General features: G+C 40.6%; 1 protein-coding gene and 1 long non-coding RNA gene across 3 annotated transcripts in view; one reads left to right on the plus strand and one right to left on the minus strand.

Moving 5' to 3' along the window:
- Nucleotides 1–11,703, minus strand: part of LOC108607639 (leucine-rich repeat and fibronectin type-III domain-containing protein 3) — a 39,657-nt gene extending 27,954 nt beyond the window's left edge. The window contains exon 1 of one of the 2 annotated variants that reach the window (XM_033294906.1): nt 11,354–11,703. The gene's annotated coding sequence lies outside the window, so the exon portion shown is untranslated. The remainder of the gene's footprint in view (nt 1–11,353) is intronic. The other variant, XM_033294908.1, reaches the window with a different exon arrangement.
- Nucleotides 11,704–13,441: 1,738 nt separating this feature from the next.
- On the plus strand, nt 13,442–13,811 carry LOC108607642. The gene is made up of 2 exons (XR_001915508.2): nt 13,442–13,657; nt 13,708–13,811. It is a non-coding gene; the product is annotated as an uncharacterized LOC108607642 (long non-coding RNA).
- The last annotated feature ends 14,000 nt before the right edge of the window (nt 13,812–27,811 follow it).

The raw sequence follows: 27,811 nt of genomic DNA on the forward strand, positions 1-27,811 counted from the left end.
CGCGATGAGGCAGCGGCTGCGGCTCAGGCCTTGACCAGACAACTGATGGGCGATTCGTGCGATTGGTGGGACGCTGGCCGGGCTCTATTTGCGGACTGCATTTGAAACTTGTTTTGAGTGCTTCTCAATGCTCGAAAACATTGTCAACTTGGCTGCAATAATTCCATCTACGTTCTGCTCTCTCGCCTCTTGGCCGTGGTGTGCACTTCGAACAGGTTGCACTGTTAGTTGCACTGATTTAGTTGTTGTTGCCGCTAAAAGCGCTGCTGATTGTTGTAAATTACGACGACTGGAGCCCCGCTACGCCCACAGATGCACTCACATTTCATATAAATTATTAACATGTGGCACAGTTGGTCACAGTCGCAGTCGCAGTCACAGTGGCTCAAATACGTTCCATATGTACTTTTGATATTTGGCCTCTTGAATAACTAACTCAAAGCACTCACACATACGCACACAATACTCAGACGTACATATGTGTGTGTGTGTGTGTGTGTGTGTGTTTCCAACTGATTGCTTACAATTTGGTCGTGCGCAACGATTTGAATTTTTCTTCTCGGCTTTATTTTGGTATTTAATACGCATGACTTCAACTTGGCTTGTTGTCGTTGTTGTTGTCGTTGTCGTTGTTGCTGTTGCTGGATTGTTGTTTATTTATGTGTGTTGTAACTGTTGTCTGACTAAAAATTTGATAGAGACCCGTTTCTTGTCGTTTATTTACTTCTTCTCTTCTCTTTTTTTTTTTTTTTGGTCATCTTTGCCTAACAAGTTAGCCCAGTGATTATGTGTGGGGACTGCTTTAAACATTTAATAAATGTGGCTGAATAAATGGGTCAATATATAAGCAAAACTATGCAAAGGCAGGTCGAGGCTAAATTTTAAATAATAATTTTAATTAGGTACTGCTTAGGACAAGTTTTCTCTGCAGCTCATGCAAATTAGTAACGCATAAAAAGCGTATTTAATGATTTTGATGAGCTCATATACAGAGCTATATATCGATATCTATATATCAATGCGATTGTACAACTGTACAAGTCAATTGGTAATTGAAACCGACTCGAAAAACGACTTCAAATGGCCAGATAAACATTGGCAATTGGTTGCTTTGGCTGCATTGGCCAATGGCCAATTGAGTCAATGGAGCGTACTCTGGTGAGACGAGTTCGTTACAGCATCATCGTTATAATCATCGGCAACAGCACCAGCATCATTATCGCCATTAGCATCATCATTATTAGCATTGTTTGGGCCAGCAGGCTGTGAAAACAAGTCAATCTGGTTGGGCGCCTACCAAGACGCGAGAAGAGCCGTTCAGTTATGGAGAAAAATGCGTTTGGGTATTTTACCAAAATGTTCAAAAGTCAAAAGAGCATCCCAGCCGCAGAGCCGCGTAATCTGGGGCTCTGGAACTTATTACGACCACATGACCCAACGACCCACATAAACGCGTGTATTAGTTATGTGTTTGGTATCTGTAACTAACTATCGAGAGACACACACACACACACACACATGTACGTGTGTGCGTGTGTGTGTGAACAACAGTTTTGGCCCTACCTTCGGGCATCTATTTTGGCTGGCAATTAACGACATTTGCTTGTAGTGCTTGTTGGGCTTTGTTGCTGTTTTGGAGTTAAATGTTGCATGCAACATTGGGCGCACATGTGGCAAATGCGACACGCGACATGTGTTTCGTGATATGCCAATAGCCAATTGACACCGGCCTCTGCCCAACATTGGGCAACATTAGCTTGACATTGGCTCTGGGTCATTATGCCTAATTAATGGAATTCGCACTACATTTCACTCAATTTTATGACTCAAGCACAGAGAGACGCCTCCCCTGACGCATAAATGTTTTTGTTAATTGCTTATTTATTTTGTTTTATGAGCGTTTCGCAGCTAACTTGTATTTTTCCTCCGAGTTCTGGCTGTTTAAATAGGTATGTTTATGATATTTGCTACTTGAATTTGTTTTAAGCTCAATTTGGCTATTGGTTTCTTAATTTTTTTGTATTTTTTTGTTTGTCTCTTTGTCTGCGCAGTTAAGAGGGTCATTGGCTAATAATTAATGGCTCTGTTTAATGGGTCATTCGAGAGCACTTTGTAAAAGTGATCAACACAGCAAAGCTCTAAACTTAATTACCTTTGGTCTGGGTAAAAATTTGGGTGGCCTCAGTGGGTCACAGAGCATGAGAAATTTGGTGCCTTTGTAACTTTTACCTTGACTATAAATAGCATAGAATAACAGCGGCTTACATACCTGAAAATAAATAGACAAAAAATAATTTAAAATGTGGTCATATGAATTAAATAAATAAAATGTAATAGAATAAATGTTTGTTACTTTCGGTTAACACATTAAAATTCCGGCTTATACACCCATCTCTTTATTTGCCCAAGACAATATATAATACCGCTTTATTCATAGCAAGCTGTTTATATAAAAGTCTCATATTGAATAAGCGTATAGAAGCAGCGTAATTTAATGGCAGAGGATATGAGACGGATGCTTAGAACAAAAGCAGGAAAAGTGCATAAATTTTATTGCAATATGCATATTAAATTCAATAAATTTCCCTCAGTAAGATGCAGCCACTGCTCGTAGACAGACGCCCATGTATATATAACTTGCTGAAGAATGCCAGTTCACAGGTCAAATTGATATACCATATACATAAAAAAATGTTCAGTGCCGAGAGGCAGTAACAGGAGCTAGGAGGAAGCATGAAAGCTAAAATTTTGTGAGAAAGGATTTTTCTAAGTATTCTTTGCAATGTTCCGCCTTCCTCTTTTTTCTCTCGCATTTTAGTGAATTTTACATTTGAGCTGTGTCTGCGTCATGCGACAAAGTTTATTTAGCCCTTGACTTGGGAATTTGAATTGCTGGCAGCAAGGACGCGACTCTCGCTGAAGAGCGGATTAAAAGCTGTCGAGGATGAGGTGAGATCCATGAGACATATACAAAAAAAGAAAGCAAACTGCATAAATCGAATCAATTGACAAGCAGTGTGTGTGTGTGTGTGTTTGTGTGAGGTGGGGTAGGTAATCTTCTTCTAGTTGCCACATTGAATGCACTTGATGGCAAATGGCAACCTGATGAGGATTTCAAGGGCTGCGTTGCGAGAGCTCTCGAAATAGTTTTTTATAACTATTTATTAGTAAGCGCAGTGTATAATTTACTGAAGCCATCATTATCAATGGTTCACCATAATGGGGCAACCAGCTCTCAATTGGCATTCCAAGGAGAAGCAGAACGCATAAACGAAAAATGAGGAGCCCTGTGGTGAAAATATCTCTGATTGTCTGACTGCTGTTCCTCCTACTATGCCATAGGCTACTCTTCTACTCTTCTTACTATCGCGGCAAAGCAAAAATGCGCGCAACATTTAATTAAATAACAGTCGGACTGGACTGGGAGTTGCTGTGGTGCCCGCAATTCTAAAGCAGATGCCATTGGTGCCTTAAGCCCCACTGCCACTCCCATATCGCTCCCACTTGGCCGCTGGTGCATTCGGTACGCAATTCCAGGCACTCGCTTCGCTCTATAACTAACTTTGGCCCAATCGTCCCTGGTGTGTTCATTTTTCGTTCTGCGATTGCTTTTTGCCTTTTTGCCAGAGAACACAAATTGTTTGAACTCTAAAATTGCAAAATTCAAAATAACAAATTGCATCGATGTTTCCTCTGTGCTCTTGTTGTCTTTGCTGCTGCTGCAGTTGCTGTTGCTGTTGCGGTCGTCAACTTTGCCGCTTGCAACTTTGCCGATTGGCAGGCAGCAACCGCGATTGCTATAGCTGTCGTTTTTGCAGTTTGCTATATTGTATAGCTGTCTATAAAACTGTGACTGGACCTGCCCCCTAAAATGTTAGCCCAGCGAGTGCCAAGGGCGTCGTTAGTGCAAATTGCTTCTGGGGAGGAGTGCACTGCATCTTTTAAAGTAGAAGATTGCAGCCTAGAGCTTTGAATTGTTACAACGAGTTAATCTGAGTCTCAAATAAACAAAAAATCGCAAATTTAGAAACAATGTTCCAAATGTTTTTTAATTAAAGTGGAGCAGCAGCATTTGGGCTTAAGCAGTTCATAAATCAACGCATTACGTATATTTTTCACCATTACACATTTACTTCTCGCACTGTCTGGTTTAATCCAGAGATTAACATTTTATTGCCCCCAAGTGGGCAGCCCCTGCAGTCAAGCACACGACGACCACCATGTGCATGGCAAAAGGGAGGAGAAAGGACTCTGCTGCTGGGATAAGGACAGGCTTAGTGTGTCCTTTCGGCGTGGCTGCAATGCTCAGGGCTTTGTGCTGTGGCTGCAACAACCGCGAATGCAATTAAATAGAATATATCGCCAGGCAGCGAGTCAGCGAGGACGCGAGGCGCGGTCAGGGCGTTGCTACTTCCCTTGGCTGTGGCTCTTGTGTTGGCAGCTATCACCGAAACTCAAAACTCACTCGTATGGCAATAATTCAGCGATGTACACTTGTTGTTATTGCTGTTGTAGTTATGCTGCCGCTTGTTTGGCTATTTCGATAGTTGTTGCTGGCGGAGTTGACCAAAATGCGATGATGATGATGACGACCACGACGCTGCCGTCGGGCCAGTCGCTGCTTGCTTTGGTGCATTCGCTGTCCATTGCAGTTGGCCGCTTGTTAAGTAATTTTGTTAATAGCCCCGGTCGGAGCTTCAATAAATCTTTGTGGCTGCCACAATTCGTTGCACATTTCATGCTCTCTTTGCTGCTTGGCTATTAAATGGAAACTAGTTCACGACTCCACCGCTCACAATAAGAAGCTCAATGAAGTTGTTGCCAGTGCAATGTGCAACTCGTTGTTGCAGCTGTGTTTTGTTTTTTTCAGCGAATTTCTTTATGCCGCCCACACACTTACACAGCCCACAGCAACAAGCGAAAATTGTTGCACGCACCTGAGAGACCGAGAAGCCAACACCTTACTAACTTGTGGTTTTTGCCCACAGCTAAAGCCAAGCAAGGCCTACAGCATTATAGACTTTCACCAATTTGTGGCAAGTATGTCGCTTCTACTACTGCAACAATAACCATAGGAATAACTTTATTATATGCCAGATAAAAACCTAAAATTTCAAATACGAATTTACAAGGCTGAATATATATTCTGGTTTCCCATTACAAACAAACACCAGTCAATGGTTATAAATTTATTTGTAGTGCTTGCGTATACGCAATCTACAATTCACTGAAGTTGGCAGTGTTTTAATTATTTCCTACTAGAGTAGATCACCTTGCCACACTAATGCTGGACTCGCTCTTAAAAATGCATGAATTACAATCAACTGAAATTTTTAATTTGGTTTAAACATTTGGAAAAATATTTGGCAAAGCTAACAAAATCAAAGCAGCAGCTGCAACTTAATTTATAGCAAGCTTGTGGAAGGGAGTGATGACTGATGGCATGACCAACTGTCGGTGCGGGGCAACTAGCAGGTGAAACGAACGAACGGAAAAGTGCCTCTGCCCCAAATACCAAAAGCTTAAAATTTTCTAATGAGGCAAATTAAGCAAGCGCCAAACAATTAAAACAAAAGCAACATATGAGCGCGTAATTATTTTATAATTAAATTCCATTTAACACACTTATACACATACGCACATACACAAACACATGCACGTGTCGTAATTGTTTTTGTTTAAAATATGTAAGCTACCTCGCGTCGCTTGCTGTTGTTAAATTTTGTGTAACCTTCTCTGCATTTTTCATTCGCAGCGGCTAAAGCGCAACAGGTGTCAATTACAACAGAGCTAAGCCAGCAGTCAGCTGGAGGCCTAGGCCTGAGCCTGAGTATGCAACTTGCAGCAGAAATCGCACAAGTAGCAGCGCATATTTGTGGGTCCGAGCCGCAGTCAGATTTATGACGCAAAAGAATGGGCCAAAGCTGTGGCAAGCTGCAGGTAATACCGAATATGTAAATGGCGAGTGTAGTTTAAATTTTTGTAAATATATTCATGAATTCCAAAATTGTCTGGTCAATGAAAGTTTATTACGACCATAAATTTATACGAATAATATTAGATTGGGCTATTTTTTAAGTAGCACAGACTCCCTCCCAACGCTCAGTTGTGGGCTGGCTTAGATACTTGTGAATTCAGTTGGTATAATTAACTAATAGAAGTAGCGAGCGCAGAGCAGCAAGCCGCAAAATTAATTTCTAATGGCAATTCGACTCATGAGTGGGTCAAACTAATTGCGCATGAAAGTGAACACAAAGTTCGACACACTGATTGATGTTCAGTCAATGTTAATAATCAATATGCAAGTACGTATGTATGTGTGTGTGTAAAATGGGCCTGCGAGCAGGGGCTGGATGCATAACTAAATTACGCAGCCCCGAAAACAAACGATATAGTGAAACGTGAGGGACATGCCAGAGCAGCAGAGCCAGAAGTGGAGGCGAAGCGATTGGCTGGACTCGCGACTCAGTGGTACATGAATCTAATCCGTATTATATAATAAAAGATTCACTGATTCACGACGGCAACCAACTGAAATATTAAGCAGTCAGGATAAGCGTCGCCTGGTGCATCCTTCTGCCTCTTGCGGTGTTACAAAATTGCTTGGCGAGACCTGAGCCAAACGAAAGAAACTGAGCGCGCAATGAAATCAAATATGAGTAAAGATAAAGCGCGTTCCAAGTCATCCCTGCGAATTGTCAGCGCAAAATGTTTTGGCACAGAGTGCAAGAGGATGAAAAGAATGAAAGACAAGGCAAATATAAAATAAGAGCTTGACTATAATAAACGTATCTCTCTGTTTGTTTCCCTGGCAACTTTTTGCTAATTTGATGATTTCATATCGCATATCGCTTACATTTACTTATTTATAAATCCATGAATAGATTCTTTAAGCTCAAGTCAAACTAATCGTAGAAAGAGACGCACTTGTGCCTAATTAGCATTGCAATTAGACGTGCCCTTTTATTTAATTAACACGCATTTAAATTATTAATTGCAACACTTAATTTATAGGCATCACCCATACACAGACACACACACACACACAAAACACACCAAGGCCGCAAGACGAGCCAGCTTGCAACATTCTGTGACTCACACGTCGCAATTTCGACTGCGTGTTGGTGTTGGCATAAAAGAAATTGCAATTTATTTCAAGTGTCCTGCTGGTTTGCGAGGACCAAGTTTGCCACTGGCTCAGGCCTTTGTGTCTACCTATATAGAAACGAAAGTGAGCTATGTGCTGTGATTTTTAGCATCCCCAACTTTGAAACAAAAAATATGAAAATAAAACTTGCAATTTGTCTTGTAGCTTGAGTGTTTTATGTTTTTAAAATTGAATTGCCAAGTGTTTAGTATTTTATGCTTTGTTTGCTTAAGGTTAAGCTCGCTTTAAAGCTTATAGACTTTACGTTCCGACCCATCAGGGCGCATCATTAGCGATTATCCAAAGCAATGCAAATGAGCCACAAAATAAACTATGCTGAACTAAAGACTGACTGTGGAAAATGTGCAAACTAAGGAAAGAATTGGTAACGAGAACAAAAGATTTTTCTAATTTTTTGGACTGCTTATCATATTTTTTTGTGTTTCTGTTTTAACCGATGTTGACCAACGACCAAGTGACGCTTGGCAGCTGCTTCACGCTGATATTTGTGCGAGGGCTTAGGATAAATGCGGCTAACAGAAACAGCAGCTGCTGGGGAAGCGTGACTCCAGATCCAACAACAATGAACACTAAGCGTGCAGCTTTTTAATAAGTTGAATAAATGAACCAGAAAGGGAAAGACGCAAACGCGCAAAACGCATTTGGGACATAAATCAGTCGACAATCTACTAGAGAGTAAGCTTAGATTCCAGATAAGCGAAAGCGTTTGCCAGTAGCTTTTCAACAGCGACATTAACACTTGAAATTGGCAAATAAATTAAACAGTTGTTCGAGCAGAGCGAATTCTGTTTTAGCCCTTTGCACTGCTTATGCGTGAGATTTGTTGCCCTGCAACTGGAAAACTGAATTGCAAGCAAGCAGTTGTCATCTTAGTCTAGCTCTGAATAAATTGCATGGAAAGTTACTGCGACGCATTCCTGTCGCATTTCCGGCCACAGGCTGCACTAAAAAAAAATGTCAAAAAAGGAAAACGAGCAAAAAGCAGGCACGCAGCTTCATAAACACGTGCCAACTGTCTAATGTTGGCCATTTCCTGTTGGCCCAAACTGCACACAGACGCAAACACAAGCTCCAAAGCAAGTCAGTGGCAGTGGCACTGGCAGTGGCAGTGGCAGTGACAGAGTCACAGCTCTTTCTGCAGCTTTGGCGAATTCTAAAATGCATAAAGGGCAGTAACTTGCCCGCGTCACCAACAGAAACAGCAGCAGCAGCAACAGCAACAGTAGCTTGGGCATAACCAGAGTGCTATGCATTGCATCCGTGTATATGTGTGTGACTATAACTATAGCCTGTGCTTGTGGCATGCAGAGGAAATGGGGCCGAAGCAACAAAAACTCAACATCAACAACAGACCCAAGACTCTCTCAGCAACACACAAACGACTAGTCGCCCTTTAATTTTCTTTTAGCTAACTGATTTAGACTGCCCCTTCTGTGTTGAATAAAAAATTAACTTTTAAAATTCATTTTCTATGGGCTTTTGTTATTACAGGGCATTATTAAAAACTACTATATGTAAATATAGTAGGCACCATGATAAAAGTGATAAATGCTTGGCTGGATGAATGACCTTTGCGTGCATTCCCATTTTTACTTATTCACTCTCTATCTGCTTTTCTTTTTTGAGTCAGAGCTAGCTGAGGTAAGTTTATTTTTCGGGGTTTTCACAAAAAATTCGTTGCACTTGCAGCTGCAGCTTGAAATGCACGAGTAAATATTAAAAGTGCGTCCATTAGGCCGCCTCGTCTGCATTTGCTACCGACCACTGAACGTCCCAGGCCTCTAATAGGCTCTGGCCAGATGTCTTTTCGACTAACAAAGCTTGCCTGCTGTACCCTTGGGGTCTATGGCCTGGGTTTCCACATAATGTTGCATCTTTGGCATCTGTTGGCTGCATTTCTTGTTTGGTGTTTGTGTTTATTCTTCTTGGCTTTCCCTTATTGTTACTTCTATTCGTGTTGTTGTTTGTCTGACATTTCTTTTGAGTTCATTGCCGCTTTTTTGTAACAAAACTGAGCTATGTTCTTGTTTGCTTGTGGTCTCTGGTCTGCTCTGCTCTCTCTCTCTCTTTCGCTCTCTCTCTCTTGCTGCAGCACTTGCACTGCTTTTGTTTTTTCAACATTCATGCACTTTGCATCTGCAAGTGGCATAATCATCATCATGACCATAGCCACTATCATTAGCTTCACTTGACTAATCCCCTAGTTAGGTGTAGCTTTGTGTGTTCATTATTTTATCTGCTCGAGTGAACGCTTGACAGATTCAGTGATCATAATTCAATTATGAGCAGCTAAACCCACAGCGTTGAATATATTTATTTATTTTGACTGATTGTGTTAATAAATTTAGGTAAAAACGCTCAAATGCTCAAAATAGGAAATATATATTAGCCCACATGAGCTAACAGCTTTCCTCATGCGATCTATTCAAGGTTATATACATATGAAAGTTATTGTAGTTTTTCTGATCTAAGAATTACAGTCAGCAACGATCTAAAGTCTAATCATCTAACCAAGTTAACGCTGTACAACTGGTTAATTTTAACAACCACAAGAAAACGAAAAACTCTAAGATTTGCACGCTTTCTTCTCTAGTTGCACACAGGCACAGGCACAGCACAGAGACGACTTTCGTCTTTCGAAACGAAATTCCCCAAGTCTGGCACCTTAGCATATTTTCCACACACTTTGAGTTCACGATCAACTGCATGATTGCGATGATCATAATCATAAAAGAGAGAGAGAGATGACAAAAGATTCTTTGTGCGAGGCAGAGACACAACGATAGTAAAAATTATGTCGGGCCAAACGACTTGGCTAAAACTCAATTGCCGCTAATGATGCCAAAGATGTGATGCTGCGGCAACAGTGCGAAAGACAGAGAGAGAGAGAGGGAAAAGTGTTGAGGGAAGGTGGCGGCAGAAGTGTAATGCCCAACACATTTTGACTTTCATTTCTTTATACAGTTAGACACTTTTATTGTATTTTGCATTACTTGTGCGCCGCCTTTTTGTGTTTGTATTTTTCGTTTGCTTTTTCTGCTGTAAGCGTCTGTTTTGCTTGAATTGTATTTTGCTCTGTTTATTTGATTTCTGCGATACTTTTCTTGAAATTCTATTCATAGCCACCAACTTGCAACTAACTCGAACTCAGCCCCAGTTTAAACTTGGCAACAATATGCAATTCCCTTTGTAGACCCTTTGTTTTTCTTTCAGCTCATTTCGCACAAAACTAAGAATCTTGGCTTATTTCTTTTTATATTCTTGCGCTCCAGCTCTCTTTATAAAGTTGTGTAGAGAAGTTGAGACTGTTGACACTTCTAATATAATGTATGTGTGTTGTGTTTCTGCTTTAACTTAGTCTTAAGCTTATGTTTATGGTTCAGAAACATAGTTATAATTTGATAATTCGTTTTCATTAGCTCATAGAACAAACGTATATCTAGTTTAAGCCCTGAGTAAGTGACTGGCATACTTTTCATCTTGCTCAATCTGGTACTTGGCATTGAATTCAAAAAATAGTCATACAAATTTTAAAAACATACGATGAGCTGAATCTTTCAAGTTTTTGCGCGCATTGTGTTGTGTGGCAAAATCAAAACAATGCGCCGTGCTTTGAATCTTTTTTCCCGTACACCGACTTTGATACTTGCGCACACACACATTGACAGATAAAGCACTTGGGTTTTGGATATGGCACCAATTTTGGTTAACGTTTATTGTTGCGCGAATAACTTTGTTCTGCGCCCCGCTGCACCCGCATGCCGCATGCCACATGCTACTTTTCATTCACAGCCAAAGCTCGGTTCGTTTATCGAGACTCACACACACACACATATGCACATAAACACAGACAGACTGACTGACTGTCAGACAGAGAAACGTAACGAAGTTCCGTTAGCAGACACTTGTGCATATTAATTGCTTATTGAGCAGACAGCGTAGAGGGGGAATCAGAAATGAGGCAGGGACAGGCACCAAATGTAAAATAAAAATACCTCTACCTCTGGTATTTTCTTTTCATTTTTTTTGTGCTCCTTTTTTGTGAGCCCTTTTATTATTTTTATCAGTTTCAATCAGTCAATCGCACAGGCTGCAGTCCACCCCCATTTTCAGCTACCGAGCGAGCATGCATTCATTCATTCATTCATTCACTTGTTTATTCAATTCATTCATGTCGAGGCTCACCTGTGTGCTATTGTTGTTGTTGTTGTTGCTGCTGCTGTTGTTTTTGTCACTGCCTTGTCGAAACAAGCGTTTTCCGGCCTGAGGTTCAAAGGGGTTTTGCTGGGTTGGGTCTCCTGCGCACTTTTTTCTTTCTTCTTTTTGTTGTTGCTGGGAAATTGGGTGCCTGCTTGCTTATTGTTGTTGTTATCGTTGTTGTTGTTGGCTTTTGGATGTTGTTGCAGCCACTTGTACGCTTTTATTGCCGCTTGGCCCTTTGCTGGTTGACAAAACGCCAGCGCTTAAATTCCTCTTCTGTTTTATATTTTGTTTTAATTATTTTACCAACGGATTTTTGTTTTTTATATTTTAGCTTTAGGTTTTCGGAATTTTTTTTTTGTATTTGGCACGCGTCTTTAATTTTTTTACGTGGTTTGCGTTTTTGGCTTTTTAATACACACGTTTGCTCCTGATGGCTTTGCTTTTGATGGCTATTGTTGTTTATTTTCCTGTTAACGCATGTGTCCCTTTGTTTGTTGTTTGTTTGTTTTTCCTGCGGGCAACCTGTGTTTGCCAAAGAATTTCAAATGTTTGCATTAACTAAATACCACATAATGAAGGCGGGCTTGTAAACAATTGCATATGCATAAGCGAATTACTGACAACAATTTAAAAATATTTAAAAGCCTATAATTGTTAGTATATAATGGGCGTCAATTCTAAGTATTTTGTTTTCAACACTTTACTTTTCCTTTATTTATTCAATTCAAAATTATAAATTCTATTTTTGAAAGATCAACAATCGAATTAATTAACGGTTCTTCAAGTTCTCTTGGCTGCGGTGCAAGAATTCGGTCAGTTGAGTTTGTCTAAAAATCCAGCTCAGTCCGCTTGCTATAAATTTAATTAGGCATTTTTTAAAGAGTCCAGAGAAGCAGTGGCAAGAAGAAGAAATAAAAGCAGACACTGTCTGGAGCCACGAAGTGGCTTTCTAAAACATACCAGCACCAAAGCCACACGCTTCGTTGGACAACGGCGAGTGCTGCTTAGCAAGAAGGAGAAGAATGTGCAAGAAAATATTAAAGCAGTGGAAAAGGTGGCCAACACTTAAGAACAGAAGAACAACAACAACAAGACTGAGAGTCGAGAGAGCAACAAATACTAAATGAAAACTGGGAACCGCCAACCGCTAACGGTAAACAGGAACAACAACAACGAACGAACGAAAAGAAGTTCTATTGATGGAGACGTAGTGTAAGTAGCGTCGATTGGCCAGAGGGGGGATGGTGAGGGGCTAGAGGGGCCGTCAAACGACGTCACGCGGCGCGAGTTTAAAATTCTTGCTTAGTAGTAGCCAATTACCCAGAGCCGTTTGGTATCGGTATCGAGAATCGAGCTCAAATCAAAATGTTAGAACAAACTAAACTGGTTTTCAGTTGGAACAGGATTTTTTGTACGATTTGGTTTGGCGCTGGGAATTTAAACTATGGTGCGCTCGCTTGGCTAAAACAAAGCCACAGCCAAAGCCAAACGGCAAAGTGTGAAGTGTAAATAAAAACAAACAACACAGGCACATAAAATATATCGCGCGTAATACTCGATGTCAAACATACACCACACACAATTGCAGACACTGGTCTACGCACGCACCGTTAGTTTCTGCCGTTGCCGAAGTTTCTGCCGCTGCGATGCGACGCGCTCAAACCTTAGCAGATGACTGAGCCAAGCACAAACACGTCGGAGTGCTGCAAGCCAAGAACTGACACAACAACGAACCCAAAACACCGACTGCGCAGCAGCAGCAGCTAACAGCGGTTAACAGCACCCGACAACGAACAACAAACCACGAACAGCGAACAGCGAACAGCTGAGAGCCTCTGGACTCGGCGTCTGTGGGGATTGGGGCGTTGCTGTTAGCGCACTGTTAATATTAACCAGACTGCAGGCGAACTTCTTGGCGCAGTTAGTGTTATGGGTTCTTAATTATTTCTATTTATGGGTGAGCTTGATTATGTGTTGCATGTATGTTGAGCTTATTTAAATTAATTTAGTTGAATAAATATTGAGCACTTGCCACTACAAAAAGAGTTTAAAGTGTTAATGCTCAAATGTTTAGAATTTTGAAACAATTAAAGTTTTTGTATTTCTATCACTCACTCAAAATTTGCTAACAACATTCACCCCACACAGCCCAGTCAGGCCAAACTGTGACTTGCATAGTTGGCAGTGAATAGCTTGTGACCTGCACATAACGATGCTCGTAAGTAGCAGTAGCTGCCTTGTTGCATGCCTCAACTTTTGTGCAACAGAAAACAACAACAAAAAAAGGTGAAATTAACAACTTTAAGGGCAACTTTAACCTTTTGCTAATTACGCAGCTGGAATATGTGGACACCCGAAATAGTTGAGCGCTCAGCAATGATGAGACCCCCCACTACAGCTGCAAAATAAATAAATGAAATGCCGGAGACGGCTTGCAAAATTGTTTGATGCAAAGATTTTGAACTGAAGTTCGAGTTATGCGCATTTTTTCCACATTTTTTTTGTTTAGGGAGCCTCCTTCACCCGACAGCCAAGAAAAGGCCAAGAAAGTTTTCAAATATGCCACATACACAATGTACCCACACATACTTGTATATTTATGTATGTATTTATATATTATATACATATATTTATTTCAATTTCATACGCTTTACCCCGTTCTGTGCTGCTTACCTGCCCGTCACCCGCACGCCGCACCCCTCCATCCACCAACTGGCAGCTAAATATGAGTATGCATAAAATGTTCAAACACTTGAAAGCGAGTTGTTGAGTTGTTAGTGGATTTGCCGAAGGCTGCAGTTGCTCTCTGCTTAGCTTTTGAAGCTCAGCCAAGCTAAGCTGCGAAGCTGGCGACGGGGCGATGGGGCGGGAACGGCGCTGGGCAGGTAGCGCTCAGAAGGAGCAAGAATTGCCGTCAGGCAACGCATATTAGCATCGATAAAAGTCGAAGACGTTAACAACAAAGGGATATCCTGGCAGGCAGCCTGTAAGGCTTTGAGTCACTGAACCAGGCATCAGCATCTGCCACACCAACAGCAAGGCAGGAAGCTGCCATAGATAAAGACGTCGAGGCAAATGACGACAACGTTTCCATCAACTTCGTTCCGTTTCACGTGTCCTGCCTGCTCTGCTCGACGGAAATATATCACACACACGCACACACGCACATACTAGTACTCATATGTACACTATGGCCGATTACGCAAAATATTGTCAAAAATTAGCGCGCCTTGAATGTGTGTGTGTGTGTGTGCCACGTTTTTCATATTTTTATGCTATCTACGTGGGCTTCGCCACAATTCGCATGCCCGGGAATTTGGCATCATCATTTGCACAGAAAATTAGGTTGACTTTTTTTGTAGATAAAAAGTTTCTAATGAGCCATTTGGCTGTATGAATATGACGGGTAATTGGCAAAGCAATTGCGCTATATTTGCGTAGCCTGAGCGAGGATTTCCACCGAAGCACTAAATGGCTTTAAAGCCACATCAAAGTTATGCCTAATTAATTAGTCAGTGACTATAAATTATTTGCAAAATATGACATACAAATCTACCAGAATACGCATAACTTAGTATCTGTAACTAATTACTGCACTAACGTTAATTCTATTAGCAGCTCGGAATGTAATTTAGCGTCAATAATCATATTTCGAATTTTAATTATTTAAACACTTTGAGGGCATGCATATTAGAATGAGTTTGTGTTAGCCGAAAAATAAGTACGCTTCATATTTCATATTCCCGAAAATTACATGAATGTTTATATTTGTTAATAAAAATAATTCTCTCTATTAATCATTCTAAGCAATCAAATAACACTTTGTAGCAACGCATTTGGTTGCATTTGCAATTTTATAATTCAGTTATTGCTGGATTTTATTTCATTTCAATTAAAATAAAAACGCCTGCTCAATTATGTATACGCCATGTTACACGAGGGTAGAGCATTATATTTAAACGCGAGTGTCAATTGGCCGTAATATGCCTATGTAAGTATGCGTATAATAATTTCATAATAAATGTATGAGGCGAAAGAGAAAAACGCAACCGTCAGTGGTTTCACTTTCAATTTAATTGACAGCAAAAGAAATTATTTTAATGACAACAGTTATATTAATTTTCCCTAGCGTTTAAATGGCAACTTGTGAATATTGAAATCAATTAAGTGCTTTATGAAGAGCATGTTGCCTTGCCAATCAATAAATAAATCATTGGTCATTGAGCCAACTGGTCAACAAAATAAACACAAGCACAAATACACACACACACACACACACGCACACACTGGGATGTAGTAAGCAAACGATTTAAATATGCGAGACTACTACGCCTGTCTGCTGTTTAAATAAAAACGCATTTAATTACGAGTTCAATTAGGGTATACGGCAATTTTTTCATTTTGCCTATTTTGTGATAATATTTCATATTTACAATGCACTTTCTAAATAAATGCAATAATCATTTATACTAATGGGCAAATGCCGTATGCTCTGTGGTTACTGCATGTTAATTGGCATGAAATCGATGCAAAATATTTGCTAAAACGCTTTTCGCAACGATTTGTTTGCTTTCGGTATTTACATGCAATTTACATAAACTGCAACAAACTGAGATCAATTAAAGAGGTTTGCTTTTCACACAGCTTAAGTTATTAGACATCCTTAGTTATCCTTATGTATATATCTCGTATCTATTACTCGCGCTGCTGCGCACCGGCTTTCATTATTATTGAATCAACGAACTTTGACGCACTGTGCGTATGCTTAATATGATTTGCGCTGATGCTAAAATTAAAGGCTTTGTGATTGGCAACAACAAAAGCGTCAAACGTCATGTAGACAGCAGCAGCGACAGCAGCAGCAACAATAACAGCTGCCATGGCCACGAACACTAGCAGTAGCTCTTTGTCCTTGTCGTTGTTTGCGCTTGTGTTTGTAACGCAGCATTTGACGTCACGCATACGACGCGTGTGACGCCATCGTATACGTATACGCTGACTATGACGCCGCAGCGCTGCTTTGGCAATTAGGCGCCAGCAAATGATGGCAGGACGCTGCACTTTGGTGCACAAATTGACAAATGATGCATGTTAATGCAACTGGCGTCTGTTATGAGCCCTGGTTTCCCAGCTTCTCGGATATTGATGCATTCGGCATAGTGGCCAACAGGCTGACGTTGATAACTTTAATGAAGTGATGGAGAGATGCGTGCATAGGGCTCAGAAGCCAAAGGACACATTTCAATGCTAGCATTAACCCCAAACTAGCAGCAACAATGCAACTGCAGCTTGGCTTTTGGTTTGGCCTGCAGGCGTCTGTCGAATCAGCGGCACCCAGCGTGAGCCTTGTGAAGCCTTTGTTAATGCCAATAAGCTAAAGCCACATATGTGATTTGGCCATGAAGCAAACGCCAACGGGCTGGGGCTGTGCTGGGTAAAACGGCAACGATTCTAAATGAAATTGACCGCAAAATTATTCCTCTGAATGTTGGCGCAGCACAGATAGAGAGAGATAGAAATAGGGCAGAGGGACCCAAGCAGCAATCGAATGGAAAGGATTAAGCCAGGGGTTAGGCGGGTTTAGCGCGTGGCCGAGCTATGTGCGTGCCATGTCCCCTAACGAAGTTAACAATTTAATTGTCATGAAATATTCAATGAAACGTTGCTGAAATGTAACTGAGCTAAAAGCAGTTTTTGCATGTCCGCACACAAATGTTTAAAGCGTCAGGCAGTCATGCTCTGTGGCGACCCTCGCATGGTCCTTTATTATTTTGGGCAACCGCCTATTAACTATTAACCAAGACACAATGCTCAGCACACAATAACACACAAAGGCTGTAATTGCCGTTGCCCAGTCTTTAAAGTGTGTGTGTGTGTGGACTGTGTTTGAAAGTTGAGGCACGCTCAGAGATCCTAGATTAAGCCTAGCTCCTCCCTGCCAGCCGGCGTAAGAGTATTCCCCACCTGGCATGCTCTTTGCGCTTTGCTGTTTATGTTTATGGCTGCGTTTGCTTTGTTTGTCAAGCGATTAAGTTGTAATTATGCGTTGCTACGTGTACGTCCTTTGTCCTTCATCGTTCGTGTCCCAGTCCCAGTCGCAGTCGCAGTCCCTAGGAGCTGGTGGCGATTACTGTTAGCAGCGCCTAATGAGTCGACATTAATACAAAGGCGTGCCAGGCACATTGATGCTGTTTTCGCTTGCCCTTAAAGTAGTGACTTAAATATCCTCACTGTGTGGCCCACAGTCTCATATTGCGGCGCTCTTTTTTTAAGGGTTGAAAGCAAATAAAACATGGGGCACAAAGGCAAAAGGCAGAGGCAACATTGATGTGTAAGTCATAAATAGAAAACTGAAACAAGAGCAACCATGAAATTAAGATGAAGCATGGCTAAGAATAGAACACTATGGACTATGGACACTAGCGAAAGCCTTGATTAGTAGCTAAAAGGTAAAACTGTAAATGGAAAATGACTCCCAGTATGAAATAGATATCTCGCATTGTTAATTATGCGCGGAAAATATTTTATAAAATTTGCGCCCCTTGGAAACCTTTATTAGTTCCATTAGTGTAAGCAATAAATTTGTTGTATGGCTCACCTGGAATCAAGTGTCGGACAAACGAAAGGTTGAAGGCGTTTTTATGCGAATAATAAATTTACAAAAAAGCAAACTACAATTAAGGTGAAACGCCCTACAAAATGCCAGCAAAGGCGAGTGTAGCAGATTTTTATAAGTGGCACGGACTCAGGTGGCGAGGAGCAGCAGAGCTGACGAAGTGTCTATCTTTATGGCTAAGGGTTAGAACAAAAGGCTTCAGTTCAAAAACTTATGGGCAAGCAACAAAAGCTAAATATGTTGCAAGCAAGCTTATCAATGGGCTTGTACTCCCATAAGCTCTGCCCATGTGAACACATGAGTGTGTGTGTGTGTGCGTATCTGTGTGGGTTCTGTGACCCTTAGGATGCTTTTGTCAAACTTTCTCTATCTATGACAACTGACAATGAAAAGACAACGAAAATTGCAAAATATGTTCATTGTTCTCATAGTATTTGAAGCGTTGATGTTGCCCATTAATACATTCACACATATATTTACATATCCATGGATATCTGGCTCAGTTCTGGCTTTGTTTTGTCTAAGCTAAATTGTAAACTGTAACTTATGTACATATATCAGTCTGCCCAAATCTATAATTTGCCTATTAAAGTATTCAAAATTGGTACGGAAATGAAAAAACCTCATTGCAAAAGCTAGCAGGAGATTAGATCCAAGCTTGATAGTCTCAATGTGAGCAAATTTCATGTCCTCAGCGTCGGGCACTTCACATCGCTTAGAAATGTTAAAAAAAATAAGCACACACACAATTACACAAAAGGATGAAAAGTCAATTAAAGGATGTCCAAAACTTCATTGTAACATTAAAAACTGTAGCACATAAAAACTCTGTGTAGAAGCTACTGTATGTGTGTGTTTGTATGTGTGTGTTAATGTCTGTTATTGGGGGAATTGTATGGCGTGGCGCTTGGGAGTAAAGAAAATGGCTGAATAAGGATGAGCTAGACCGCAAAAGCCCTGTAAACTGAAATGAAAAGCTGGCAACGAACATTTATATGGTTGCCATATCCGAAGCAATTGTTGCCCTTTGAGAGAACTCATAAGGCTTTAAAAAATGTATACTTTTCAATACTCCGCACACACCGTAGATAACAATTCAGTGCTTGATTCTTATAAGTTCAATTTGGGAAAGAGCATTAAGCACGAAGCATAGTTTTGTGGCTAAGGCGATTGTTTCAAAGTCAGCAAAGTAAAGAGCAAGTTTTATGGGAGTACAAGAGCAACACAGACAGACGACACACTAGCAACTGGACAGAGCGAATGTGACAACAATGTGCATTGATAGTAAATTGTTTGGGTGCGAGGCAAACTGATGCCATCTAGCAATCAACCCTATGCATGACTAAGTGTTCGTCAGAGTTGAGAAGTAGCATTTATATTGCCTCAACGCTTGACTAAACGACTGTTACTCAGTGGCTTTGAATTGGAATGTGGCATGTGGCAAGACGGTATTTGTTGTGGCAACAATTGTTTAGCAGCTTTTAAATTGTCAATTGATTCACTTTGCTATTTGCACTCTTAAGTGATGCACAAATGCAGCCACGCACACACACACACACACATGCATAACTCGAGTCATGCTCTAGCTGAGCGAACTAGTCAGATTTATGCATTCTTTCGATATAGATATAGACCATAAATCAAACTTGCGAGCAAATATTAGGATTACCAAACCAAATGAAACTCTATTGATTATAAAAATATAATTTACGTGTGTTCACTGTATATTGTTGGTCAATAACCCAGCAACTTAACATTTGTGATTGATGGGAGGCGTGGCAACCACCAGAGCAGTGACCAAACTTAAACTGTTTGCATTGCTGCTGCTGTGTGTGTGTGTGTGTGTGGTTGAATATATGTGAGTTTGTTTACAGCTAAATAGCTACGCTTGCTGTTGTTTTTGTGTTGTTGCTGTTTTGTATTGTTGTTATTTACAACGCCACTAACTAACTAACTGACACACACTGACTTTTGACATGCATCTATTAGAACTTTTTTCAAATAAACTCACACGAAGAATAAAAATAGCAGCAAAAATAAGCCAGCTATATGTTAAAGCCGTGAAATGATCCGAAGTGTAAATGCACTTAAATTTTAATCAAGTGATAATTTTTTGATATAAGTTTAAATCGAATTTCAATCATTGAACAAACAATATTGCTGAGCATTTTATATAAAAAGTGTGCTCAGTTTTTCGTAATAACTTTTCAAGCAAATATGCCAAATAGATGTCAATTAAGTATACAGCTTTAGTTTGAATATAGAGGCAAATGAATGATGTGTTCACGTGCGAGAAGTTCAAGTATTTTAATCATTTATACGATACATAGATAGTTAAATAAATCTTTTCGCTATTGGCTGTTCTATATAGCAGGCTGACACTTAAGCAAATTGCTTAAAAATGTTTAAATAGTTAGCATCAATTGCAAGCTACGCTCCATGCTTATGATGTCAATTCTGTAGTTGGGCAGCTTAGTAGCACTTGCTGCACTGTGTTGGGCTCTGGTTTATGGTGTGCTTCTATTTTCTATTTCGTTTTTGACTGTCGCTTGCAGGCGATGGCCACTTTTGTGGTGCGTTGCATTATCACGTAAAATTTTTATGTGCTATTAACTGCAATATAAGCTTATGGCGCCTTAAAGTGTGCTATAAACTCTTTCGCACACATGCACAGCTGCTCACACTACAATGGCTGGCACATATAGTGCGGACACTTTGGAGTGGCATGCCACATGCAGCACACAAACAGACGGAATGGTCTTAATACATAAATACGTGCGTAAAACATAAATAATGCTCATGATCTAGCATAAAGAGTCAAATGGCCATTTGGCTTTGCTTCATATCAGTTACAGAGTATTTTAAAGTTGGGCTAAGCCGTTAAATTGTTTCGCATGCGCTTTCTACACACACAACTGCATGCTAAATTTCAATTTTGATGCAACAACAATAAAGAAATTTACATTTTCCTGCCCTTGTGCTCCATCCCCAGTGCTCTGCCCAAAAAGGCCCAGCATATTGCCCTGTCTATTGGGAGCCATCTGCGCTACATTTGGCAAATATGTATTTTCAGAGTTACATTTGCCCGCTTCGACTCTCATCAGGGGTGAATGGAAGCTGGTCACACGCACTAGTCGGATGGGTAGTCTATGCAAATTGTTGCTGTTGCAAATCGGATGCATCGCTTGGCCATTGTTTTGGGTGACTGCAAGGCAAATCTGTTTGGAAAATAATATAGGCCTTGGCTCTTGCCTTGTGGGCTTGCCGACGATAGCTTTTGAGCTGGCGACATTTTTGATTTGTTGCCATTTTGTTTTAGTCTATTTGTTTTTAATTTGGTTTGCAACGTTTGATTTCGATTTGCATACTAAATTAAATTTATTGCCTTTGATGGTCAGCAAAAACGAACAATTAAATATAACTTCGTGTAATCACACACACATACATTGACATATGATTACATCGTGTTGAAGTTTGCACTAGGCTTGCAGTAAATTGCGTATACGCTACACTAATCTAATTCCATTTTCAATTTGTTTCAGTCATATATCTTATTCTATTTCTCGCATGGGTCGCCGCAGCTTTCAATTCATTAGTAAGTTTATATTTTAATCTACTGCATAACTAACAAAGTCGAGCAAAAAGTTGGAGTCAAAAATAAATATTTATCAGCATACGTCCCATATGTGTGAATGTATGTGTATTGCATTAAGTAAAGTAAACTAACTAAAGTCGAGGGATGGGTACGCGCATGTAGTTAAAGCAGAATGATGGCAAGTGTAAAGGTGTGAGAGAGTGGAGTTCCAGTGTGTGTGTATGTGTGTGTGTGTGTGTGCATGTTTGCTTTACTTAATATATAACTTGGCATTAGAACGGCGCTAGCAACTGAACTTGAGAAGTCAAAAACTCCAAAAGAGGACTTACGACTTAAGCACAGGCCAACAACAACACGGAATCAACTTCTGCATCCAAGTGTGCGTGTGTGTGTGTGACTTTGGGTGTGTGTGTGGCGTTGGCAACTTGTTTTGAGCGCTGAAACTTTGCTGGCATACTGTTGCTCTCTAGCTGTTGTTCTTATTGTAGTTTTGGACAAACTTTAACTAGCATCCACACTCACTTACACACATGCATTGGAAGAGCGCGTATAACGGGAGCGAAACATGTGGCATGTGGCAAGTGGAATAAAACTTGCACGTTGGCAGCGAGCTGTGTTGTTTGTCTATTTACTTGGAAGCCGTTTGGTTTCATTTCCGTTTCATTTCATTTCGTTTTATTACTTTGGTCACTTTTTTTATTCATGTTGTTTGCCAGTTTTCACTTTTCCTTTTGCCTCGAACAGCAAATAAACTTGCACTACACTGCACTACACTTAATTGAAAGTTTAACCTCTGCACATGCAAGCGTGGATAACAGCGCAATCAGCGTGCCCCCCACCCCCTGCATAATACTTACTAACAAGCTAAGACAAGCTACCAAAAATGAAACACAAAATCAACAAGATTCGAGTCATTGAGACATAGCGTCGACATCGTTGTTGGCGTCTTCTAATTGCCGTTGACTTCTCCCTCTTCGTCTCATTCGGGCCTCATTACTTAAGCACGCGCGCCTTGCATTGCGCCCACGAATAAGGTCACCGGGGATTATGCAAGTATCAGTATGTGTGGCTTTATTTTTTTAAAGTGACTTCACCTGGGCGTCATCATTACTGCAAACAGTCTTGGCTCTGGCTCTGGCTTTGGCAATGCTCTTAATTTGTGTAAAATTGGCGTCGCTTTCAGCCTACTATTCATCAAGAGGGAAGGAGTGCCAACGACAACGAGTTCTCTTTGATGTGGAACTTGAGTGTAAATATGCATCAGAATATGGTGATGTGTGCATTGACTGCTCACACAAAATTTATCAATTTAGCATTGTAGCAATGTTTTGAATGTAACACGCCCAATTCCCCATTTCGATTTAATCTACAAACTCAACACACAATATATAAATAATTAAAGGGAATGCCAAAGTTATTTTTATCAACGAAAGAATACAAATAATTCTACAGATGCTTTTGACATTTTGTGCGTTGCTTCTCATACTTTGCTGTATAATTGAACACCTTCGGTCCTCGCCAACTCGAATGGACAAGTTTAATCGACTCGACTGGGCAGAGTTGAGTGTGGAGTGGAGGCGTCTGTCAAAGACGGGAGTGCCAAGCGCATGATTGCCGAAACGAGATGGAAATAGCACTAATTATACAATTGCTTGAAAGATGCCAAGCTGCCTCTGCCTCTGCTTCTGCCCTGCTATGGCGGCATTTGAATTAATTAGAGAAGCAGCCTTGGAAATTTTACATACTAAAGAGCCCGCGCCGTAAGGTGTGTTTATTAAAGTAGGTTTAAAGCCAAGCGCTGCCTTGGCTAGACGTATTTTGTGGCAAGTGTTAAAGCTTGCCGCAATGCTTTGCTATTTGTCATGTTTAACAGTTGCCCGAGGGAGTATATTTCACTCGTTAATTGTCCCCTGACCTCTGACAGGTTCAGCATTTATTGCAACTTTACATGTGTCATCAATTTGTCAAGACAGCAAACAACAGGAGTAAATTTTGTTTAATAATGCATTTTATACGTACAACAAAAAATATTGTTGAAATCGTAAATTATTTATTATTAAGAGATTCAACTTTTTTCTTCACTCAGCAAGCAAACAATAAATTTGAGCACTTGTTGCCTGTGCGGCACTCCACCTGCCACTCGCCACAAGATCAAGTTTTCTTCTCCGCGAGGCTGTTGTCAGCCGCCCAAATGTGCGATTATGTCGTTCACACTCTCTCTCTCTCTCCCCCAGCTCTAGGTCCATTCACATATAATTCTCAGTGTGACGCTTCTCTCTTGCCTATTGTCGCAATTTTTTGTACCAACTCAAATAAAAAATCAACTTTAGGGGACTGCCTGGAGTTTGGCTTTTTTCTCCCGCTTCCAAAACGAATACGCAGCAATTTTAGAGCACTTTTTGCTGGCCATAATCTTGCGTGTTATTTAGACGTTTTGTTTTATTTTGTTGGCTTGTGTTTGTTTTCAGTTTTTTGCTGGGGTTTGGAAAATTTGCAGCTTGTGTGTCTGTGTGTCTTGCTGCAAATTGCGCTGATGTTGCAAGCTATGTAAATTTTTTATGGCTCTTTTATGACAGCCAGCTGTGTGATAAGTTGTTGTTATTGTTGTTGTTGTGGCATTATTTTGTGTTTATTGCAACAACAATGCTGACAGGCTTTGAAGTCTGTGGGGCGTCTGCTAAGTTTTTCTTCGTTTTCAGCGGCATGTGAGGTAATATCAGCCGAATGATAGATTTCCCAACATACTTCAGCAAATTGCAGCGAGCTAGGAAATTAACAGTACACAGCCAAAGCTTAAATACTAAGGTTGCCTAAAATGTCGTGGGCTCAGAGTGATGAGCACACTTATCAAAGTCCCTGGCTTTTGGGCTGCATCAACAGCGGCAGAGTCTAGCCACGCCTAGGCGAAACGGAAGCGGAGCAACGTGTTAGCCGGCAGCAGGCAAAAGGCTCATCAATCAAACCCTCAGTGTGATCATTTTATAGCACGCCGCGAGAAATCACAAGCAGCATTTTTAGCTATACTATAACAACATAAACAGCCACCCACACCCACCCATTATCACGCCAGCAGTAACCCACATTTCAGTTTACACTTGGTCGACGACGCTAACGCTCTGACGCCCTGACGCCCTGACGTCTCGACGCTCTGGAGCATCGGGGATTAGGGAAACAGTTGGCTTGTCATGCTTTGCCTTGCTCGCTGGCCAAGTTTGTTGTGTCTAAATGAATTCGTTGGCTGGCAGGAACGATGACGTTGCCGATGATGAGCTTTGGCTACGTTAAAGACTTTGTCCAGCTCTCTCTCTCTCTCTCTCTCTCTCTTTTCTCATGCGCCCACAGCTAAGGACGTTTATCCTTTGCGAGACGCGTCGCGTAATTTTCAAAGGGCCCTCGGGCCACTGACTGACAAATCGAAACTTCCGCATGGGCCATGGCCTTAATTTGAAAGTTAAGCGTTATAAACACATTCATTTGATTCGCGTCCCTCGCTGTTAAGACATTTTTCGTAAGCGAAAAAATATATCTCTCGAAACCTAAACCTAATGATTCGCGATTCCCAAACACAAATTGCTGTCATTAAAATCATTTGACAGCGAGTGAGTGCCACATACGAAATTTAAAGAGAAAACAACGAAAACGAAGCAGTCTGGAGTGCCAAACAACTAAATTGTTAACTTTCAATATAAAAATTGCTTGTGAAACTTCAAGAGAATAAAAGTTCTGTACGTTTGTTCGAAGTTAATTGCCAGAGCAAACGGATAAAGCTTATTGCATTTCATAAATTTTTAGCACGTGTATGTTGTGGACATAGTTGAGGAATACCCAAGTAATCCCGTGGCCCAGCTTAGATGCTCATGTCGAGTATAAAATTGCAAAGTGCCAACCGCAAACTTGACATCCAACTTTGTTTGTTGACAAGAAAACTGATTTGTCATCGCTTTAATGAGCTTGAGGCTTCGCTTACATCTGTGAGAAAGCAAAAGTAAAGCGTAAAATGCAATAAGCATTGCCATTAAGAAGAACTGCTCATGGGGAAAGGAGCGTGCAGAGAGTTGAAGAGAGCGCATTGCAGTTTTCTCATTAGCAGCCAAAGCCACACATGAAGCTCAGACAGTGAGTTGGCAAGAAACATAACCACGGGCAATATTTTAGTGTAGCTAAAGATTTAGATACAGACACACACACATAGTGGCAAATATCCTATCACAATGTTTTTGGGTATAACCTTAAAGTTGAATGTAGTTAAAAAACACAAACAATATTTTATGAATTTTTCCAATTGACTTTTTTGTTCATGCTGTGGATGTCGGCATGTGCCTCAGGTGACTGACTATATGGCCTGCCTCATTCTGTTGACAGCAAACAAATTGAAGTGTGTTCGTGTCACATAAAACAAACATCCGCTACGCTTAGACACACACACACACCAACACACTGACACACACACTCACACACACAGTGCAAGGTCAACAGTTCGTACCGCATTTAAGTGCCTTGTATGGTTTGTGGCCAACTAACGAACTAACTAACTAACTAAAGCTCTGCTGGTACCTCTAATAAATTCAGCTCATGATTCACACTCAAGTGAAGCTGAGGACGTCCCAACTTGTAGCTGCAGCCAAACGCATCTTGCGCACACAGCCTTTATTCAGTGGGGCAAGTCGTGCGTTAAGCACATTAAAATTAAATTTCAAATTAGCCTTGCCTGGGCAATAGAAACTAACTAAGCGGTGTTGCATCTGCGGTTTTTGCCCAAGTTGTTAAACAAGTGAATCCACGCTAAGGCTGGGCTTCCAAACTGGTCTTTATATGGGTCAGTCAAATGCAATAAATCGGTCGCAGCACATCCGGCTTGCATACAGGTCTTATGATTAGTATTAGTCAGAAGATTTGTATTCTTGCCCATCTACGTAGCTACCAAATTTCAACTGTTACACATTAATGAGTTAAGTTGTTCAATTTGCAGCCGCTTGACAACGTCATAAATTAGATAACCGTGCACAATATGAGCCAGACCAGGGCTGCCAGAAAATGTATTAAAATATATATGCTATATATATGCTCTGAATAGCTACACATGCTAATTAATAATTCTGTATGCCTGAAACTAGCCAACAAAGGATGTAAGCCATCCAGCTACTCTAATCTAAGCCAATTTAAAATTGAGCCCCTTTTGTAGCCCTGGTAATGAAATGCAGTCAGCATCTGGTTGCTGGTCATTCTTGTTTGGCTAACTGCATATTTCTGTTTCTGTTGTCGTCATCTGTTGCTGTAACTGCCACACATGCAACGCGTGGAGCACGTCGCTCATACGTCCTGTGTGCAGATTCCCCTACCACAATTTCTAGTTAGCGCACACACAACAACGTGTTGCATGCAAATAAAATTCATGTTTGGATCCTATTCTCGCCATTGTACATGTTGTTTTCATTCTCGTTGTGTGTCAGTGTTATTTGGCTAGGCCTGCATCATGATTTATAACGAGGGCGTTGCAATTGTCTTCGCTGCAATCACGTGAATGCAGCGGCTAGACACTGAAATTCGGTGTAAATAGCGTGAAATTCCACGATAAACAGTACGAGCCTTAAAGTCGTATTAAATTTAAGCCAGCCTAGTACGCAAAATGTCAATGAAATATTTTTTATTCGAGTAGGTAAATCAACAAGCAATATCAGTTATATTCATTTATAAGCAAGCATTTCATTTGATGAATTTCGAATTAAGCTTTGAAGCATGTTTATTTATTTTATTAATTGCTGCACAAAATGATTGAATCAGTTTTTGTGTTGCATCTTGACAGTAGAAGTGCATGACGAGTTGCAGACGCCTCAATTATGTGCGCAATTTAATATTCGATTTTTTCTGTCCGCATATTGAAGAGAGAGTAATGTCATATAAAAAGCCAACTGAGCACAAACAAAACATTTGCATATTTAACAAATGAGCGTACTACTATGTGCACTTTAAATTTAATTAAAAATTTAAATGAGCAATTCTGAGAGAGCTCACCACACATACGCACTCTTATATATATGTATATATAAACGCCAACACAAAGTGATGCAAAATTATATACAAAAATAGCATTTAAAAAATATATAAAAAATAAAGCGGACCAGCGCACACTTTACGACTCTTACCAGAGCCTTGCCCTTCAGCTGCCCTCCCTGACACTATACAACATTTATATTCGTACTCGTCGTATATAAGAGAGCTCCTATATGGC

The sequence above is a fragment of the Drosophila busckii genome, chromosome 2L (genome assembly GCF_011750605.1).
Source record: "Drosophila busckii strain San Diego stock center, stock number 13000-0081.31 chromosome 2L, ASM1175060v1, whole genome shotgun sequence".
In the NCBI taxonomy this organism is placed as follows: Eukaryota; Metazoa; Arthropoda; class Insecta; order Diptera; family Drosophilidae; genus Drosophila; species Drosophila busckii.